Genomic DNA, 19,251 nt, shown 5'->3' on the forward strand with positions numbered 1-19,251 from the left:
AATGTCATCTCTTCAGTATGTAGTTAGGAGGCTTGTAAAGTCCCTTAAAATAATGGAGCTGCCAAAAATAAATGCTACAACTTCTTTTATTTGGAAACAATGAGGACATTTGCTACTTGTCCAACAAGCCATCCCAAATGTCATATATTTTCAGTATCGACAGTGAGCAGGCTTGTAAGGTCCCTCAATAGGCACATTGATATACTTAGCCTAATCAAGAGAAAGCTTGGTTAGCTTGGCACCCAACTTGGGCAAGTGCAGAGCAACCACCTTCTCATCTAGATGCTTAGGTAGCACATAGACCTTCTTCTCATACTTCCCTGATTTCTTCTCATTCCAAAGCTCTAACTGAGCAATGACCTGTAGCAAAAAGTAGAGATTATGCACCATCTATGGAACATCCACCTATGTAGCAATGGATCATATGCAACAATATATTCAAGGGATTGATATGCCTGAGCAATCTAGTATGTAAAAGCAATGGTTGCAAGGAATTAGAAATATTTACCTGGTTTGTAAAGGAGCAAGACATGACAAAACTTGGGTGATCATTTGCACAACCCAAGTTCATCAGATGTCCCTCTACAAGAACAATGATGCCATTGTTGGTGTCAGGGAACACCCACCTATCAGTCTGACACTTGATGGTAATCTTCTTAACACTAGGGAAAGTTTGAAGGCCTTACATATCAATCTCATTGTCAAGGTGACCGATGTTACAAACAATGGCATTGTTCTTCATTTTCATCATGTGATCTACCATGATGGTGTCCTTGTTGCTAGTAGTTGTCACAAGATATCAATAGTGCTAACTACATCCTCAAGGGTGAGAACAGGAAGGCCTTCCATAAGCACTTGCAGGGCACATATAGGATCAATCTTTGTAACAATGACCCTATCTCCAGCGACTTTGAAGGCTACAACACAACCCTTGCCAACATCTCCAAACCCCCAAACAACAACAACCTTACAAGAAATCATGACATTTGTGGCTCTCATAAGACAGTCTGAGAGAGAGTGCCTAAATCCACACAAGTTGTCAAACTGCAAAAGAAGAAAGCGAATCAGAATCAACACAAATTGCATCTCAAATAGAAAATTTTTGAAGAAAAAAAGGATCTGAGAAATCTGGCCCTCGATCTATAATTCACAATAATTCAAAACTTCGATACAAGTCCAATTAGCTTTCAAAACCTTAGCTAACATTAACCCATCATAACCAAATAATTGAATATATGTGAAAGTGCTTGATTTTAAATATGAAGATGCCTCTACACCCACCATGAACTCACATTGATTCAACACTTTTTGAAAATTGATTTTTCTTATTTAATGTAGTGGAAATTAGTGAATCATAAAATGTAATGCAATGAAAGCTGACTATACAAAAAGCATCATGATGTGATCTCAATGACACCGAAGAATCAAGGCAACTAACAAGAGCAGTGCAACTCATAACATCATGAATGAGACGAAAATTCCCCCAAAGCCATATCAGATCCAACATCAGGAAGCTGGTATCGCATGATTAAGATTAGCATTAAGATTAAAATACTTCCTAATGCTCTAAATAGATATAAGATAAAATTGTAGAAACTAATAAATAGCGGTCTGAAATTGACCATATTATACTATAAATTTGTATAACAGTTTGATGATGAGATGCTAACTACTTTCAAACAACCACAAAACTCATTTGCTAGAACCAAAAACACAACAACTAATCAAGATTCCACATCTCAAACACCCTGACAAGATTTAAACAACAACAAACCCACCAGAAAAGTGTGAGTTCAAAGGAAATGAGAACAAATTTCAAATCCAAACCACAACACCTAGAAAAGATCCTACTTCAAAGCACACTAACAAGATCTCAAAAATCACGCATCTACCTGAAAACATCTATTAAAAAATAGCAAGCGACAAAGAAATGAGGAAAGAATCCAAATCCAAATCACAACATATAAGAAAGATCCCATTTCAAAAACTCTAGATGAGATCTCAACATCCCACCATGCCCACCTGAAAACATCTATTAAAAAAACAACAGAATGTTTATGAAAAGCATAGAGAGCATGGCCATGACATTAATTGGTGAAATTGGACACTGCTATGACATGAATGACCCACACCACCATATATTGCATGAGTTTTAATGTAACGAGGCTAGGTACAGGGAATGGGTATTTCTGGCAAATAGCAATGGATCATACGCAACAATATAATCAAAGGATTGGTTGCCTGAGAAATCTAGTATGTACAAGCAATGGTTGCAGGGAATTAGAAATATTTACCTGGTTTGTAAAGGAGCAGTACATGACAAAACTTGGGTGGTCAGTTGAACAACCCAAGTTCATCAGACGTCCCTCTACAAGAACAATGATGCCATTGTTGGTGTCAGGAAACACTCACCTACCAGTCTAAGGCTTGATGGTAATATTATTAACACCAGGGAAAGTTGCAAGGCCTTACATATCAATCTCGTTGTCAAAGTGACAGAGGTTACAAACAATGGCATTGTTCTTAATTTTTCCTCATGTGATCTACCATGATGATATCCTTGTTGCCAGTGGTTGTCACAAAGATATTAGTAGTGCTAACTACATCCTCAAGGGTGAGAACATGAATGCCTTTCATAAGCGCTTACAGGGCACATATAGGATCAATCTATGTAACAATGACCCTAGCTCCAGTGACTTTGAAGGCTGCAACACAACCCTTGCCAACATCTCCAAACCCACAAACAACAACAACCTTACCAAAAATAATGACATATGTGGCTCTCAGAAGGCCGTCTAGGAGAGAGTGCCTACATCCATACAAGTTGTCAAAATGAAAAAGATGAAAGAGAATCAGAATCAGCACAAATTGCATCTCAAATAGAAAAATTTTGAAGAAAAAAAAGATCTGAGAAATCTAGCCCTAGATCTATAATTCACAATAATTCAAAACTTTGATACAAGTCCAATTAGCTTTCAAAACCTTAGCTAATATTAACCCAACATAACTAGATAATTGAATATAAGTAAAGCTCCTTGATTTTAAATATGAAGATGCTTCTACACCCACCATGAACTCACATTGATTCAACACCCTGAAAATTGATTTTTTTTAATGTAGTGGAAACTAGTGAATCCTAAAATGTAATGCAATGCAAGCTAACTATACCAAAAAGAGAAGTGCAACTTATAACATCATGAATGAGATCAAAATTCCCCCAAGGCCATATTAGATCCAACATTAAGAAGCTCGTATCTAATGATTAATATTAGCATTAAGATTAAGATACGTCCTAATGCTCTAAACATATATAAGATAATACTATCGAAACTAATAAATAACGGTCTAAAATTTATGTATTATACTAAATCTGTATAACAGTTTGATGATGAGATCCTAACTTCTTTTAAACAACCACAAAACTTAGTGCTAGAACCAAAAACACAACAACTAATGAAGATTCCACATCTCAAACACCATGACATGATCTAAACAACAACAAACCCACCAGAAAAGTGTGAGTTCAAAAGAAATGAGAACAAATTACAAATCCAAACCACAACACCTAGACAAGATCCTACTTCAAAGCACCCTGATCAGATATAAAAAATCACGCATCTACGTAAAACATCTATTAAAAAACAACAACCGACAAAGAAAATGAGACAAGAATCCAAATCCAAATCACAACATATAAGAACGATCCCATTTCAAAAACTCTAGACGAGATCTCAACATCCCCACCACGCCCACCTGAAAACATCTATTAAAAAACAACAAAATGTTTATGAAAAACCATAAAGAGCATGGCTATGACATTAATTGGTGAAATTGGACACTACTATGACATGCATGACCCACTCCACCATATGTTGTATGAGTTTTAATGTAATGGGGCTAGGTGCAGGGAATGGGGATTTATGGCAAATAGCAGTGGACCATACGCAACAATATAATCAAGGGACTGGTATGCCTGAGCAATCTAGTATGTACAAGAAATGGTTGTAGGGCATTAGAAATATTTGTCTGGTTTCTAAAGGAGCAAGACATGACAAAACTTGGGTGGCCAGTTGCACAACCCAAGATCATCAGACATCCCTTTAACAGAACAATGATGCCACTGTTGGTGTTAGGGAATACCCACCTATCAGTCCGAGGCTTGATGGTAATATTCTTAACACCAGGGAAAATTTCAAGGCCTTGGATATCGATTTCGTTGTCAAAGTGACCGATGTTACAAACAATGGCATTGTTCTTCATTTTCCTCATGTGATCTACCATGATAATGTCCTTGTTGCCAGTGGTTGTCACAAAGATATCAACAGTGCTAACTACATCCTCAAGGGTGGGAACAGAAAGGCGTTCCATACGCTTGTCGGGCATATATAGGATCAATCTTTGTAACAATGACCCTCGCTCCAACGACTTTCAAGGCTGCAACACAAACCTTGCCAACATCTCCAAACCCACAAACAACAACAACCTTACCAGCAATCATGACATTTGTGGCTCTCATAAGACTGTCTGGGAGAGAGTTCCTACATCCATACAAGTTTTCAAACTAAAAAATAATAAATAGAATCAGAAGCAACACAAACTGCATCTCAAATAGAAAAATTTTGAAGAAAAAAAGATTTGAGAAATCTGGTCCTCGATCTATAATTCATAGTAATTCAAAACTTCAATACAAGTCCAATCAACGTTCAAAACCTTAACTAATATTAACCCATCATAACCAGATAATTGAATATATGTAAATGTCCTTGATTTTAAATATGAAGATGCTTCTACACCCACTATGAACTCACATTCATTCAACACCCTGAAAATTGAATTTTTTTTTAATGTAGTGGAAACTAGTGAATCCTAAAATTTAATGCAATGCAAGCTAGCTATTCCAAAAGCATAATGATGTGATCTCAATGACACCGAAGAATCAAGGAAACTAACAAGAGCAGTGCAACTCATAACGTCATGAATGAGACCAAAATTCCCTCAAGGCCATATCAAATCCAACATCAGGGAGCTGGTATCGCATGATTAAGATTAGTATTAATATTAATATACTTCATAATGCTCTAAACAAATATAATATAATACTGTCAAAAATGATAAATAGCAATCTGAAATTTACCATATTATACTATAAATATGTATAACAGTTTGATGATGAGATCCTAACTGCTTTCAAACAACCACAAAACTCATTGCTAGAACCAAAAACACAACAACTAATCAGATTCCACATCTCAAACACCTTGACAAGATCTAAAAAACAACAAACCCACGAGAAAAGTGTGAGTTCAAATGAAATGAGAACAAATTTCAAATCCAAACTACAACACCTAGACAAGATCCTACTTCAAAGCACACTGACCAGATCTCAAAAATCACGCATCTACCTGAAAACATCTATTAAAAAACAACAAGCGACAAAGAAATGAGGCAAGAATCCAAATCCAAGTAACAACATATAAGAAAGATCCCATTTCAAAAACTCTAGATGAGATCTCAACATCCCCACCAGGGCCACATGAAAACATCTATTAAAAAACAACAGAATGTTTATGAAAAAGCATAGAGAGCATGGCTAGGACATTAGTTGGTGAAATTGGACATTGCTATGACATGAATGACCCAATCCACCATATGTTGCATGAGTTTTAATGTAACGGGGCTAGGTACATGTAATGGGGATTTCTGGCAAATAACAATGGATCATACGCAACAATATAATCAAGGGATTGGTATGCCTGAGCAATTTAGTATGTACAAGCAATGGTTGCAAGGCATTAGAAATATTTCCCTGGTTTGTAAAGGAGCAAGACATGACAAAACTTGGGTGGCCAGTTGCACAACCCAAGTTCATCAAATGTCCTTCTGCAAGAACAACGATGCCACTGTTGGTGTCAGGGAACACCCACCTATCCGTTTGAGGCTTGATGGTAATCTTATTAACTCCAAGGAAAGTTTCAAGGCCTAGAATTTGTAAATAAAGGGGTACTTGCAAGAGTTGATGTCAAGATAGGAGGGTTTCTACTAATGGCCATACAAGAAAACAAGTCAAAAAGATTTTAATCTATATTTGAAAAGTAGAAAGCAATTCTGCTAGATAGTAGAGAATATATAAAACCATAAATGCAGGCTTTGCAAACTTAGTTTTCCTATGAGAGATTATAGAAAATTCATATGTAAAAAGAAAATTTCCAAATAACTATTCTAATTTGACATTCATAATGAAAAATTCAGAGTATATTACAATGCGCTCAACCTCACCAAACCTCTCTGGTAGTGAAACAACAACATGTTTGACCTACAAAATCAAGAGCATATAAATTCTATTAATGTTTGAAATGGAGCCCCAAAAAAGCCTTGTTCATTGTAAGGGAGGTTATTCCTTAATGCAATTCATACATTGTACAAGTAGAAAGATAGCACAATACAAAAGCAATGAAGCAAAAGGATGAAGCCTAACTAATAAGTGCATTATGATGTTATGGCAGGAGGAGGTTGCATCGAAAATTCACTCAATTAAAAGCTCGAAACAAAGAAATACATGAACTGATTTGGATCTATAATCTCTAAATAAAATTACATCTAAACTGGATATGTCCACCACTTCCCATATAAGTTTAGCTTCCATCTTCATGCAACATCATTTTCAGTAACAACAGGCATGACTTCTAGTAAGTGTGCTTGAATTTATGTACGTTGGGTTGTGGTCTAGCAGAAGCTTGATGTGAGTCTAACCCAACTAACCCAGGTTCGATTCTTAGTGTATGTATGGTTGGGCAACCCCAAAGTGACACATGCCAAGAATTTTGCACCTACTGAGGGCAAAATTTGCATAGTTCTTTCAAAAAAAACAAAAAAAGAGGGGATGCTTCAGTACGCATTCAGGTTGGGAGGGAGGGAGTGTCTCAGAAAGGAGTTATTCATAGAAAATAAAACTAAACAATACCAAAGAATGATATAAACATGGTACAAAATCTTAAGCCAATCACCTAGACATGTGGATGGTATCAATTTTTAGGCCATGTATGTTGTGGTTGATATGCACCCATTGCAATCTCAATATCTCTTGAACCATCCATTGAACGTTGGTTAATAATTGTAGGTTAGTGTTTTTATGTGAAGAATAACTACCCTGTTGTATATTGGTTGTAGTGAGCTTGTATTTTTTGTTTTGGTTGTGACATTCGTTTTATTTTTTAGTATATGCTCTTGGTTTATATACATCGTTGTAAGATCTGCTGATGCTTTGGAGTACTACACTGCTTCAACACATATCTTCAGAATGGTTTGCAGAGCATCCTGCAGAAACACTCAACCCTATAGACCACACCTACCTCTTAATAATATATATAATATATTATCAAATTTTATCCATTCAATTATTAAAAAATCAAAATTCCTCACCGCCCTATAAACCAGAACTACACCTTAATAATAATATCTATAATATCCAGTGTCCATACAACATGGGTGTGCCTTGGCATTTCCTAAAACAAGTCCATATAGCTTATGAAAAAATCCATATGGAATCCTTTCCCTTCATACGAGGACCATTCTGTGCTTGCAAAGCTACAAATAGATGTAACCAATTTTGAACACAATTAATATTACCACGTTCTCTGATGGTTGTCTTAGGCGACAAATATAGACTACAAATGTAGTCTGTTCTCAGAAGATCGTAGTATACTTTATCTTCAGAATATGGAGTTTCATGCCATATATTTGGGTAAAATGAAAGGTTATGGTCATATTAAGATGTAGGTCATTCCCACTACCTGACAGAGAAACATTGGAGTTACCTATGTTACTAGAGATAAAAAAACTAAACGACAAATGGGAACGGAAATGAACTAGAAATATGGCTCAAGAGTCTTCAGGATTTGAGAGGTGAATCCCCATTCCTATCATATAAAATTGATTAGTAATGTACTAGTGTAGTGCCAGTGGCAAGAGGGGAATAGAGAGGGAACTTTATGCAACTATCCTCTACCAACAGTTTTGAACATACTTTTCAAGGTCTGGAAAATATGAAAAATACATGAAAAAGTACACTAAACCTGCTAGGTTTCGGTAATGTCATGGAAGAAATGAGAGGAAGGTTCATGATTTTTAGAAATAGAGGGTGGAGAATCCTTACAAATTGTTGTAATGAAGTACATAATGCAACCACCGCAACACACAAACTCTTTTGAGATTGACATTCACAACCGTGACAGTGCAGACAACAACACTAATAACCACAAAAATCACATCTACCTTGACCTCTCTTCTATAATTCTTGTTGTGGAGAATCCATTCCATCAAACAAACCATAGAAATTATGCTCAACTTTGAAATATGTACCTAGAAAATCCACAAGCTCGAGATAATAATTAGTTTCAAAGATATGATGTTGAATCAAATTAATGCATATTTGCGAAGGGAGCAGATTGAACAATGTTCTGAATTGATAAAACCCAACTGAATATATTTTCACCTGATCAAATAATATAAAATAATTAATTAATCATATTAGTTTAAAATGATTCAAAAGAATGTGAATATCCTCCACGCCTCAATTTTATTCTTGTTTTACACCTCTCAAATATATTCTACTCTTATCAAATATACATATATTATTGTAGAAATATTTTTCAAGAAAAGATATATCACAATTTAACTTTTCTTTTTTAATTAAGAATACATTTTTTTCCAGAATACACTTGCCACTTTTTAATAATATAACAAATTTAATATAAAAACTCCAACTACCAACTTGAAAATTTTAACATTGAGGATCGACATCTATAATGCTACATATTCTCTTAGTGATTTTAGTTCTACTTTGTACTCATTCCTATCCCACCTCGCAGGAAAGGTTTTTTTTTATAATAAAAAACTAATAAGTTATACATAAATCCCTTTTTATGGAGGAAGCATCATGTGCTTCAGGAACTAGGTAGTGGCTTATGAGGAGGATAAATCTCATGCTAGGCTCATGCCCACTCGCTAAATAAATGTCCCAACCATATTTTGCATGAGGATGAAGGGTACCAATCCCAATGACCAATGACCACCAGCCCCAAGAATGGAGACGAATAATGGGGAAGATGAAGAGAGCTAAGTATGGAATATATTGGACATGCTACTTCAATCAATGCTTTGCCAATAGTGCCCTTCCTAAAAGCCTAGGGCCTCAGAGGAGGTCCCACTAGACTAAAGTCAAAGACTAGCCTCTGAGGTGAGGGAATAAGAATATAGTTGAGATCGATTAGTCATCTAGTTTCCCCATAGATCAATATTAGTATGCTCGTAACATTAAGTGAAAGCACATGATTGCAAAATGGTTAAAGTAGTTGTTGATGGATGAACTATACGTCAAAAAGGAATTTCGGATGGGAGAGAAAATTCTGACCAGAGCAACAAATGGATAGTCCTAGCATCAAGTTATGTGTTGATCATATAGGGTTGCTAGTTGGCTCTCAAAGGAGGAGAAAGGTTTTCTCCTATGGGTTACCAACTTTTTGGTGGATAACAAGGCCATAACCAACTACCAGGGTCTTGAGAAAATACCTAAGAAAGAAACACTTTACATAGATCACTAAGCATGGTCTACTGACAATACAAAATGTTACATTGCCACATAAAGGAACAACTGATCTGAATTGGATCCATGAAAATTAAGAAAGTTCTATGACCGTTTCAAATCATGATAGACTTCAAAAACCTTGTAAACAATGAGCTATCAGGACGGACCTCTAGACAATGGCAGTTTGTAGCCAGCATGAAACAATGAGGACCTCGGTCAAAGCCCGCTGATCGAGGCCCATGGAGACCGTGCAGTGGCGCAAACTAGCAATTGGGAAATCCAGATCAGAAAACGAAGGCCATTTCTGATGCGCAATTCGCACAAAGCGCTTTGCGAGAAAAACCCCTCGAGAAAGAAAAGCCTTGAGCACTCGGTCACAAGGGGAACCGAAAACCATGGGGAAGTGATAAAACTGACAGGCGGGTCTTGTGCTCCAAAATTGGTGGAATATCGGAGGCGTTTCAGGTGGTAAGTGGGTTTGTCCAAAGACCCAGTAATTGTGTACGATGAATGACGCATGTCCGGCAGATGAGAGAGAAAACCGCTCTCATAGCAGGCTAACATTTCAGCAAGTCATCCGTGCGATAAGAGCGATAACCATAGGATCTGGGGGCCCCAGATCTAACGGCGGAGATTACACGCGATGGGAGACCCGATTTGGTGGAAGAATGAGTTGAGGCATATAAAGATTTGAAGTCCGATTTGACCGCTGAGTTGGCGGATGAATCATTTCACAAAGTAACCGAAATAACGACCATTCGAGGAAGAGCTGGCACTCAGTTTGTAAGGAGACAAGTGGTCACCTCCTTGTGAGACGTTACACAGTAGCGCTGACATAGAGGCAGAGAATTCCAAGCGGATAGAGGCAGGTGATCCGAAGGGCCGGGAGAGGAAATGAACAGTCAAGGGACGGATTGGCATTAAGCCACAAATAGACAAAGAACATAAACAAGAAGACAGGGAGAGAGTGAGACAAAGGATATAGAACAAAGAGCAAAGCAAGTAGCAGAGAACAGAGAGTCGAGCTGACCTGCAAAGCTAAGGCAGCATCAAGCAAACAAAAGGCTTGAGAGGTTCAAGCAATCCCTGTGAGGATATCTATTGGAACTGAGTACCAAATTGGACTCATCCCATTAAGATTAGTTGAGGTCGAGACTTGGTAATGGGGAGTCTATGTACTCTAGTGGCTTGGGGAATCCAAGTACCACCCTACTAAGCATCATCTGTTACAGGAGATTCAAATTGAGCTCCCCATTGAAAAAACTTTGCTTAAAGACATAATAAGAAAAGGCCACCACTGAAAGCTAGACCAAGAGACATAGCCCAAGAGGATTGGGTGAACTCCTTATTAAATTGTTGTGTTTTGCATTTGCTTGCTGTGTTTCTCTTACTGTTTCCAATTGCCTGTGTATTTCGCAATATTATCGATCCGTTGCTTAAAATAACATAGGCACACACCAGCACATGAGTCTGTAATACCTACATTAATTAACTAAGATCATTCATAGGGTGATTTCAAATCAAGTGGTATGAGAGCTTTAGGCTGTTAAGGTTAGAAAAGCTTGTGTTGGATTTAGCTGTTGAATGCTAACTAGATCAAAGCTCAAATTAGGAGAAGGAGAGTTGGTCAAATCTAAAGCTGAAATTGGGAGAGTTTGTTGGGTCCCGATAATATTAGTGATTACCCCATTACTATTGTAGTTATACCCCTTATTTATATTGTTATGCCCCTATTACCCCCATGTTGTTATTTCTGTGCCCCATAGAATCCCTCTTTTGTTATTTTTGTGGCTTTATATTATTATTGTTAGGTCGTCTGGATTATATTGTGACTCCTTAGACTCCTATATATAAAAAGGAAGTTTTGTCATTTGTATCATCCAAGAATTGTTCATTTATGTAATGTAAAGGAGGTTGCCCCCTCGAAGAGGCTAAATTATAAGGTGTTGATCTATCTTTTCTATCTTTTCTTGAGCTGGTTTCATAACATTTGGTATCAGAGCTTTGGATTCTAGGGTTTCGCTGCTCCAAACAGGTCATCGTGGAATTTTCGCTATAACTTTTTTTTTTGTGATGTTTCAGAAGTCACAAAAAAAACCCATTTGAAAAGACATCGCGCTGAACCTTGGGTCCGAATTTCAGAGCTTTTCGCGCTATTTTTGCGGAGTTATGATCTGAGGAAGTTGGTATTTTTGCAAACTCCTGAATTACATTCCAAACAGGTGACCTGGGGAAAATCGTCATAACTTTCTCTCTAGGGATCGAATTGAAATTTCGTAAGAAGGTACAGAAAGAGCACGAACTGTAGTTTCTTGTATGTATTTTTCAGATCTAGAGGTCGAAACAGTGACTCGTGGCACGTTGTAAAACTTCGTTCTACTAAACTAGTCTATAATCAAGTCACGGTGGGAGATTTTGCATAACTCTTCCTTGGAGAATCCAATTTGGGTCAGACTTGTGGCATTGGAAAGAGGACACAGAGGACTACTACAGCTCACAAATTCAGAACTAGATGATTGGAAGGTACAACGATACATTAGAGGCAATATCGAGCTCCTACAAAGTGAGAAAAGGTGTGTAAATTTTCTTAAATTTTTGCTTAAGCTTGGTTTGAAAATTTATTTTGAAGGAATTCAAAGGGCATAGTAGATAATTATTATCGGTAACTGATGCCCCGAAAGAAAATGCAAACACCTAGTAAGGAACGTGAAAGCTCTAGCATGACTCATGAAGAAGAGGAAGAAATGCTACATGATATATCAAAATTACAAGAACAAGTGAAACACATGTCACGCTCACAAAAGCTAACAGAAGCTAAGATAAATGGCGTGGAATCTAAGATAAAGGGCATGGAAGCTAAGATGGATGATTCGAAAAGAGACATGGCAGATTTGAAGACAGACAGGGACGAATTGAAGATAAATATGAATAAGTTGCTACAAGAAATGGGCACTAAGGGCAAAAGGGTACTAAAGGAAACTCATGATGAGAATAAAAGAAATGTTAATCATGATTCCATAGACACTAATGTTGGATCGAAGACTCACCATATTCCAAAAATCGATACGAGGAAGTTTGATGGCAAGGATCCTGCCACATGGATATTACAGATGGAGCAATTCTTCGATCTCAATAATGTGCAAAACACACAAAAGGTACGTATGGCAACTTTATATTTGGAACCAAATCAGTTTGTATGGTATCAATGGCTTTGATCTCGTAAACAATTTATCACTTGGGCAATTTTTACGAAAGAATTGGTAGCACATTATGAAGATACAAAAAACAACACTTTTTTTAGCCAATGGATAAGTCTCAAACAAAAGGGTTCAATAATGGAGCACATTGAGGAGTTCCAAAAATTGAACATTAGGGTAAAAGATATTCCAGAGGAGCATAGGATTGATGTGTTCATAGGGTCTTTAAAGGATAATATCCAACATTATGTTCGCCTTTGGGAACCTGATTCATTAGAGAGGGCATTCAAGTTAGCAAGAAAAATGGAAAGCAAAATTATGGCAACCAGGAAGCATACCACTCACAACTATAAAGACGGAAGTGTTGTTGCTCCTAGTCTTCCACAACCTATAAGGTTGACACCACAACAATTCGAAGAAAAAAGAGCAAAAGGCCTTTGTTACAGTTGTGATAGCAAATACACTAAACGCCATAAGTGTGCTGAGAAGAAATTATTCTACATAGATTGTGAAGAGGAAAAAGAAAGGGAGCAAGAAAGGTCAAAAGAAGAGGATATACTCCAGGAAAAAAGCCTAGATGAAGAAAAAATAAATCCAACCATATCTTGTAATGCATTAGCATGAATTACCACTCCTCAAACCATCAAGATAGAAGGACAAATCAAGAAGAAAAAGGTAATAGTTTTGATTGATTCAGAAAACACCCACAATTTTATTCATTGTAAGGTAGCAAAAGAATTGAATTGATTCCTATATCTAGCACCAAAGTGTCAAGTAATGATTGCAAATGGAGGGACAATAAATTTCTCTGGAAAGTGCCATAATATCAAGCTATCCATGGGAGAATATGTATTGACTAGCCCAATGCTTTCCATTCCAATGGGAGGTGTTGATGTTGTACTAAGAGTCCAATGGCTACAATCCTTGGGTACAATAGCTTTTAATTTTCAAGAACTTTTCAATAGATTTTCTACGGAAGGAAAGGAAGTTGAATTAAGGGGTATTGTAGGGAAACTAGGAAAGATAATCAGCTCTAATGGTATGACAAAGCTTCTAAAAAAGGAGCAAAGAGGTGTAATTGCACAATTGTGTTCGCTAGATGTTTCCACATTGGAATCATCTATTTCTCCAGATCTCCAAAAAGTCTTGGACAATCATTCCAAGGTATTTGAGACCCCCAAAGATCTCCCACCTATGCGTGATCATGATCATACTATTCATCTGATTCCAGGAAGTGTTCCTCCAAACATCAGGCCGTACAGATATCCCTATGTCCAAAAAAGTGAAATTGAAAGTATGGTTGCAGAAATGTTAGAGGCTGGTATAATTCAACCAAGTCAAAGTTCTTTCTCTGCTCTAGTAGTATTGGTGCACAAGAAGGATGGATCATGGCGCATGTGTCCAGATTATAGGGAGCTCAACAAGCTCACTATTAAAGATAAGTTCCCCATTCCTGTCATTGATGAATTATTGGATGAATTGCATGGATCAATTTACTTCACCAAGTTGGATCTTCGTTCGGGATATCATCAAATCAGAATGAAGATTGAAGACATTCTGAAAACGGCATTTAGAACTCATGAGGGTCATTATGAATTTTTGGTCATGCCTTTTGGCCTTACCAATGCACCTTCAACATTTCAAGGTTTGATAAATTCAATTTTCAAACCATTCCTTAGAAAATTTGTGTTAGTATTTTTTGATGATATATTAATCTACAGCAAGTCTTGGAAGGATCATGTTGAACATGTTGACAAGGTGCTACAACTATTGGAGGAGAAACAATTATTTGCAAAAAGGTCCAAATGTTTCTTTGGAGTCCAGGAGGTGGAATATTTGGGTCATATTGTATCTCATGAAGGAGTTAAGGTAGACCCTAGCAAAATTAAAGACATTAAGGAATGGAAAATCCCCACATCCATAAAGAATCTGCGAGGATTTCTTGGGTTGACAGGGTATTATCGCAAATTTGTTAAGAATTATGGGAGAATAGCAGCACCCCTAACAACATTATTGAAGAAAGATGCATTTTCATGGACTCTGGAAGCAACAAATTCCTTTGAACATCTTAAAGAGGCAATGTCCCAAGCACCGGTCTTAGCTACACCAGACTTCACAAAAACCGAGGAAATGGAATTGGTGTTGTTCTAATGCAAGATGAAACACCCATTGCTTTTGAAAGTCGTCCAATCAAGGGAAAGTTTTTAAGCAAAGCTATTTATGAGAAGAAAATGTTGGCAATACTCCATGCACTTAAGAAATGGCGACCCTACCTAATGGGAAGACACTTCAAGGTAAAAACGGATCATGATAGCCTTAAATACTTTTTAGAACAAAGATTATCCTTTGAAGAGCAACAAAAGTGGGTCACAAAGATGTTGGGTTATGACTTCAAAATCATCTACAAAAAAGGGAAGCAAAATGTGGTGGCAGATGCACTCTCAAGAAAGGATGAGGATGTGGAAGCATTTTTGTGCGCCATTTCTATTATCCAACCAGATTGGATAAATGAAGCAAGGGAGGAATGGAAGAATGATGAAGAAGTGTGGGAATTTATTCGAAAGCTACAACAAGACTCCAGTATGTCTGATACATTTAGCTGGAAAAATGATTCGTTATGGTACAAAGATCGCTTATACCTCTGTAAGAATTCCGAGCTAAAACAAAAAATTCTTATGGAATTGCACACTTCTCCTTTAGGAGGGCATTCAGGATTTTTAAAAACTTACCACAGGGTTAAGAAGGAATTTTGTTGGGATGGCCTTAAATCAGATATTCAAAAGTTTGTGGCGGAATGTTTGGTTTGCCAACAAAATAAAGTTGAAACAATTAAGACACCGGGTCTATTACAACCTTTATCCATTCCAAGCCAACGTTGGGAGGAGGTTTCAATGGATTTTATCACAGGTTTACCCAAGTCTGATGGAAAGAGTGTAATCATGGTGGTAGTTGACAGACTTACCAAGTATGCACACTTTTGTGCATTATCACATCCATTTAAAGCTAGTACAGTTTCTACTGCATTTATGGAAACAATTCAAAAGCTACATGGAAACCCAGAGATTATTGTAAGTGACAGAGATCCCATTTTTACTGGAAATTTTTGGACAGAATTATTTTCTTGTCTTGGTACTCAGTTGGCTCATAGCTCATCTTATCATCCTCATTTTGATGGGAAAACTGAGATAGTAAACAAGTGTTTGGAAGGATATCTTCGTTTCTTTGTATCTGATAAACAGACACAATGGGTCAAATGGTTTCCTCTGGCTGAATGGTGGTATAACACTTCCTTCTATACAACAACAAAAATGACCCCATTTATGGCACTTTATGGGTATCAACCACCATCCATCACATCATATTTAAGAGAAAATTCTAAGGTTCAAGCAGTGGAACATCACATTGAACATCAACAACAAGTCCTCCAACTCTTAAAGGATAACCTCATGTTGGCACAAAATAGAATGAAACAACAGGCAGATCAACATCGCAGTGAAAGAAGTTTTGATGTAGGTGATTGGGTATTCCTACAGCTACAACCATATAAGCAAATGTCCCTAAAGCAAGCTAAGAAGGATAATAAATTATCACCAAAGTATTATAGTCCATACAAGGTGTTGCAAAAGATTGATACTATGGCATACAAATTGGAACTTCCTGCAGCTTCTCGATTGCACCCAGTTTTCCATGTTTCATGTTTAAAGAAGGTTATAGGCGACAAGCTCCCAATTCAAACAATATTGCCAGAACTTGATGAGGAAGGAAAAATTATATTGAAACCGGAAGCAGTCACAGAAATAAGAACTCGACAGCTACGAAATCGATCAATTTTAGATTATCTTATCAAGTGGAAGAACTTATCCGCTGAAGATTCCACATGGGAGAATGAGAATTTTATGCAGAAGTATCCAGAACTACTCAAGCATTGAGGACAACACTTTTTTGAAGGAGAGGGGCATGTTGGGTCCCTATAATATTAGTGATTACCCCATTACTATTGTAGTTATATTCCTTATTTATATTGTTATGCCCCTATTACCCCCATGTTGTTATTTCTGTGCCCCATAGAATCCCTCTTTTGTTATTTTTGTGGCTTTATATTATTATTGTTAGGTCGGCTGGATTATATTGTGACTTCTTAGACTCCTATATATAAAAAGGAGGTTTTGTCATTTGTATCATCCAAGAATTGTTCATTTATGTAATGTAAAGGAGGTTGCCCCCTCGAAGAGGCTGAATTCTAAGGCGTTGATCTATCTTTTCTATTTTTTCTTGAGATGGTTTCATAACAGAGTTTATCCTCAAAAGAGAATGTTAGAGGAAGGTTCAGTGGGGCCAGGCCCTCAATTCATACATAGTTTCCTAGCCATAAGGTCCATGGTAGAGGAAATGTATAAGGATTTTAGAAAACATAAGGATGGAGATTCATCAGGCTCTGAACAAGATAAAGGAGAAGAAGAGTCTCTCCTCCATGACCACTCAAAAGGCAAAGGGAAAAAAGAAAGCTTTCTCACACCCTAATAGCCCTGAACATAAAAAGAATACATCTTTGATTAAACTAGATGTTAAATTTGATTTACCAATATATGATGGAGAGTTGAATGCTGAAAAGCTGGACAATTGGATTAGACAAATAGATGTTTATTGTCAAGTGCAGAGTATCGATTCAGAGAAGAGCAAGATTCAGTTGGCAAGCCTACACCTTGGAGGCATTGCCTTAATTTGGTGGGAAGGCAGGACCCAAGCCGACATGAAGAGACATGGTAAGACTCTTTTTGTTTGGAGTCAATTTGTTTCTACAATCAAAAAGCAGCTCTATCCACTAGCCTACATGTAGTAAGCCATGATGAGCTGGCAAACTCTTTGACAATTGAAAGGGAAAAGTGTACATGGTTACACCCAAGAATTTAAGAAGAGAGCATTGATTCTAGGAATCTCATTAGACTCACCTGAGACTCTGTTAATGTACATTGATGGTCAACACAGCTACATGAGGCACACTATCCTCATGTTTAAGCCCACTAGTATAGATGAGGTATATGTTCAAGCTACTCATCTAGAAGCTAGAGGAAAGAATGGAAACCCAGAAGTTGGGGGATCATCCCAACCCACTGCAAGTAAGAATAAGGAGAAAAGAAAACAAAAATTGAAAGCAAGGAAGGCCCACACTGCACAAAAAAGAAAGTCTTCATGCACTCACTATAAGAAGGATGGGCATCATGATGAGCACTGTTGGGTTCTGCATCCGGAGCTGAGACCTAAGAAGTTCGAGGGCAAGAAGAAGAAGATTGTTGCATCTATTCAGAAAGATTTGGGGTTGGACTCAGGAGATGAAACAACCATTGCAGCCACACGTATAAAAGGTAAGGATTCTGAAGCATCTACTGGTAATCCTGCACAATCTACTATTAATGAAGAAAATGAGAGAAAAAGACATGAGCTTTTCCATATTCAAGTTATTTCCAAACATCAAAAGATTGATACTTTGTTTGATAGTAGTTCACAAGTAAATTTAATTTCTGAAGCAATTGTAAAGAAGTTGGGATTACTGACCACACCTCACAAGAAACCATACCCATTATAATGGTTAAGTGATAAAGCACAACTACAAGTGACTAGACAATGCAAACTCAAGTTTTATTTTGGATCAACATTTGTAGATGAGGTTGAGTTAGACATAATTCCTTTGGATATATGTGGAATTGTTTTAGGAAGTCCTTACTTGTATAACAGAAAAGCTATTTTCTATAGAGCTGAGAACAAGTATCTACTCGTTAAATATTTAATCGAATACTTTGTAAGAGCTCATAAGCTCAAGAATAGTTACACTCTCATAAACTCAGGGCAAATGAAACGAATGATAAATTCATGCAAACAATTTTTACTGATGGTTGTAAAGGAAAAGAAACCTGATAAAACCAATGTATTTGAGGGCTCTGATGCTAAACAACAAGCTGATTTAGAAAAAGTTGTTTCAGAATATGATATCTTGTTTCAAGAACCTAAAGGTCTACCACCCAAAAAGGAAATAGTGAATGAAATTAATTTGCAGCAAGATGCTCCATTGCCTAACATTGGAATGTATAGGTTGTCCGCTTTAGAGAATGCAGAAATCAAGAAGCAGGTGCAAGAGTTGCTCGAGAAGGGATTCATCAGACCTAGCACATCACCATGTGGATCTCCAATCGTTTTGGTGAGAAAGAAAGATGGCTCATGGAGAAGGTGCATTGATTACCGAGCCCTGAATAAGATAAAAATCAAAAATCGTTATCCCCTTCCTCGCATAGATGATCTCTTAAATCAATTGAAAGAAGTTGTTTATTTTTCCAAGTTAGACTTGCATAGTGGATATCATCAGGTCAGAGTGGCAGAACAAGATGCATGGAAGAGTGATTTCAAAACAAAGCAAGGATTGTATGAGTGGCTGGTTATGCCTTTTGGCATAACTAATGCTCTTGCTACTTTCATGAG

The 19,251-nt window shown here is 37.1% G+C and overlaps 1 pseudogene; it reads right to left on the reverse strand.

The window, feature by feature from the left end:
* Positions 1-210: 210 nt before the first annotated feature.
* On the reverse strand, positions 211-4,383 carry LOC149183289 (adenosylhomocysteinase 2-like; annotated as a pseudogene).
* Positions 4,384-19,251: the final 14,868 nt, after the last annotated feature.

Source organism: Pinus tabuliformis, chromosome 3_2, assembly GCF_031772625.1.
Source record: "Pinus tabuliformis cultivar Carrire ecotype Pingquan chromosome 3_2, CPIR1, whole genome shotgun sequence".
Lineage (NCBI taxonomy): Eukaryota > Viridiplantae > Streptophyta > Pinopsida > Pinales > Pinaceae > Pinus > Pinus tabuliformis.